The sequence below is a fragment of the Schistocerca americana genome, chromosome X (genome assembly GCF_021461395.2).
Source record: "Schistocerca americana isolate TAMUIC-IGC-003095 chromosome X, iqSchAmer2.1, whole genome shotgun sequence".
Classification (NCBI taxonomy): Eukaryota; Metazoa; Arthropoda; class Insecta; order Orthoptera; family Acrididae; genus Schistocerca; species Schistocerca americana.
This window is the reverse complement of record NC_060130.1, coordinates 698,981,383-698,985,156: the sequence shown is the minus strand read 5'-3', so window position 1 is coordinate 698,985,156 and position 3,774 is coordinate 698,981,383. Positions and strand designations below refer to the sequence as shown.

At 42.4% G+C, this 3,774-nt stretch overlaps 1 pseudogene; it reads right to left on the bottom strand.

Annotated features, from left to right (window-relative positions):
- Positions 1 to 3,256: 3,256 nt before the first annotated feature.
- LOC124557247 lies at positions 3,257 to 3,374 on the bottom strand (annotated as a pseudogene).
- Positions 3,375 to 3,774: the final 400 nt, after the last annotated feature.

Below are 3,774 nucleotides of genomic sequence, written 5' to 3'. Positions count from 1 at the left end.
GAGTTCTGATTTCACTTGGTAAGAGCTGATTGTAGACTTGGAGTGTGGCACACACACTACGAAGCAATGAACCAAGGTTGTCAACAAGGCACTGTGCAAGCTGGTGGTGGCTCCATAATAATGTGGACTGTGTTTACATGAATGGACTGGGTCCTCTGGTTCAACTGAACCGATCATTGGCCGGAAATGGTTATGTTTGGCTGCTTGGAGACTATTTGAAGCCTTTCATAGACTTCATATTCCCAAAAAAAAAACGATGCAATTTTTATGGCTGTCAATGTGCCATGTCACCGGGCCGCTATTTACCGCGAATGGTTTGAAGAACGCTCTGGACCATTCGATTGAATGATATGGCCACCCAGATCGCCCGACGTTAATCGCATCGAACCTTTATGAAACATAATCGAGAGGTCAGTTCGTGCACAAAATCATGCACCGGCAAGACTTTATTCACTACTGTACATCTACACTATTTATGACAAATCGCTGGAAACAGTATCTACAGTAAAACTTCGAGAAGTAACTATCCAGAGCGACCTTAAGTGAAATGAACAGTGGGAAAAGTAGGTGCCAGAGTCAGATTCATAGGAAGAACCTTAAGGAAATGTAACTTATCCACGAAGGAAGTGGGTTATAAGGGGCTTGTTCGACCAACTCTTGTGCATTGTTTACGTTTCTCGGATCCCTACCATGTAAGACTGATAGAAGAGATGGAGAAGATCCAAGGAAGAGTGGTGCGTTTCGTCACGGGATCGTTTACCCGGTGCTAGAGCGTTATGGAGATGCTCAACAAACTCCATTGGCAGACGTTACAAGAGAGGCGTTGTGCGTCACAGAGAGTCGGATAACATATTACTTCGTCTCACATGCGTCTCGCATAATAACTTCGAGGAGAAAATTCTCGGAAATTAGAGCCAATACAGAGGCTTAGCGATAGTCGTTCTTCCCACTTGCTGGAACTGAGTTGGAGGGCTCAGTTAGTGGTACGGACAGTACCCTTCGCCTCACACCTCGAGGTGGCTTGCGGAGTGTGAAGTACATGTAGATAATTGCACAACACTCGAAGGTAATCATCTTGCTGAGCTTGGAAGCTCCTGTTCACGTTATGTCAGTGTTTAGGAATTACATTTGTGTTTTAAACTCCACATCCTGCGAAACACAATGTATTTCTTTTCCTATTTACCTAAACATGTTTCGACACCTGCAAGTCATCTGCTGGAGGTCTCTGTTCATTTCTGTAGTAATATTAAACAAAGTTCATGGATGTTTTCCTATATACGTGTACATTTTTTATTTTGGTTCGGTTGCTCATCCAAAACTACAATGAACAGAAACAAAGTGATGAACATGTGGGCGGTGACAATAACATAGCATTTCCCGAAAAGTATGGCAATAAGAGGATTTTTCAAATCTCGTTTTTGCGAAAAAAATCGTGTGAAAACAACGTATGTAATTACAAAAGAAAAGGGAAACACACCAAAGATACAAAATAGGAAGAAAAAAGAGCGTACAGGGCATATACAGCTACTAATCTCGAAAAGGTATTTCTAAATTAATAACTATTTAATTAAATTCTTCCGACTACTTCGTAGATGACATGATCAAACGATAAAAATGTATAAAAACATCCAAACCTGAACAAAAATCTTTCACAATTAATGTAATTTATATGAGCTACCGAAACAAAATAAAAATGTACATGAACATAGAAAAAAATTCCATAAAAGTTATTTAATATTACTACAGAAATGAACAGAGACCCACAGCAGACGACTCGTAGGTGTCGAAACATGTTTAGGTAAATAGGAAAAGAAATAAATTGCGTTATGCAGAATCTGAAATTTAAAAACTCAAATTTAATTCCGAAACACTGATATAATGTGAATATGAGCTTCCAAGCCGAGCAAGATGATTGTCTTCAATTGTAATCGAAAGTATGGAACACTTCGAACCAATAGTGAAATAACGATTATATCTTGCTGCGAGTGCATCAGAGGGAAAAACAGTTGTTAACTACCAATGCACCCCTGACACAGAATAGTGAGACGTCATTTGCCGTAGTGTACTTGTGTGAGGCGTATTGTCCGCTAGAGAAAGTTGTTCTTAAGCTACTTGTCATGTAGACCTGCTTGATGTACAAAGTCGCTCGATCCCACCCTGTGCTCTCTTATGATGAGCTCGGGGTTTTGGGACCTCGCTGCACTCACTCATTCTTCTAGTCACACCTACCTTATATTTTTTGTATAGTTTATCAGAAGGCACTGCTCAACACCAAATAGACTGTAAACATCTCCAGACCGACTTTCCTATACCACAGGTGCTACCCATTGCGCTGCGTTGCCTTGTGTGGAGACTGGTCATTAGGTGCCTGCGGCCGTGTGCTCCGTAGGAGTGCAAGGCTCTCCTAATCGCCCGCCGACCCAGACGGTATGGCCACGAGCACAAGCATGTGCCTACGAGTCACTGCCGACCTTAATAGGAAACAGCCCCTGCAGCTATTATTGAAACACACCCAAGACTAACAACGCAGCATGTAACGTACTTGCCTATGATTTAATATAGTATCCACGTAATTTACATCGTCAGAATTATGTGTGGGTCCTCACATATCCATATGTGCATAGCCCTCCTTTAGCTAAGTAGCAGGTATTAATGTATGTCCATATGCTAATGGAACGTTGTATAACATTCGGACAAATAATGGCTAAGCTGGTAGAGCCACCTGTGAGTTATTCTCTATGGGACTCAGCAAAGATTTCAGAGACTAGAGTAGTCACATTGCTCTCCTGATTTGAATTTAATATAGTATGTGTTGCTTTGGAATATGAGTTATTTCTTTAGCCTCCTATTACATTAATGCTCCGACAGTACCTTGACATAACAACTGTGTTTGATCTCATACACAATTCTAGAGCATCCTCATCAACAGCATAACCCATCATAGATGAGCTATATTATTGCTCGGAATAACCACACTCTGTTTCGTAGTATACCAAGTTGGCACATGCTCAGTAACGGAAAAAGTCACAACACAAAAAGTAATTAACCCCCCTCCCGAACAGACCATGAAGGTCCATAGGTACCGACCGGCCGCCGTGTCATCCTCAGCCGATAGGCGTCACTGGATGCGGATATGGAGGGGCATGTGGTCAGCACACCGCTCTCCCGGCCGTATGTCAGTTTCCAATACCGAAGCCGCTACTTCTCAATCAAGTAGCTCCTCAGTTTGCCTCACAAGGGCTGAGTGCACCCCGCTTGCCAACAGCACTCGGCAGACCGGATGGTCACCCATCCAAGTGCTATCCCAGCCCGACAGCGCTTAACTTCGGTGATCTGACGGGAACCGGTGTTACCACTGCGGCAAGGCCGTTGGCAAAAAGTAATTAATGTAGTCTAATGAATTGTGGGAATAAATTATTCAAGGTAACATATTTAAGTGATTAACATAGCAAGATCACAGGTTAATATAAGTGTGAATAGTCCATTGCAAATGTGAAAAGCTGGTACATTAAAAATAGGTGTAACCGCCAGTATGTTGAATGCAAGCATGTAAACATGCATTTATTATGTTGTGAGGGTGCCGGATGTCAATCTGTGGGATGGAGTTCCATGCCTGTTGAAAGGTCAATACAGAGACTGATAACGCTGTTTGCAGATAACACTGGAATTGTCATCCGATCATGTAACATATGCGCCCGATTGGAGACAAATCCGGTGATCGAACAGGGCAAGGCAACATGTTGACACTCTGTAGAGCATGTTGGGTTACAACAG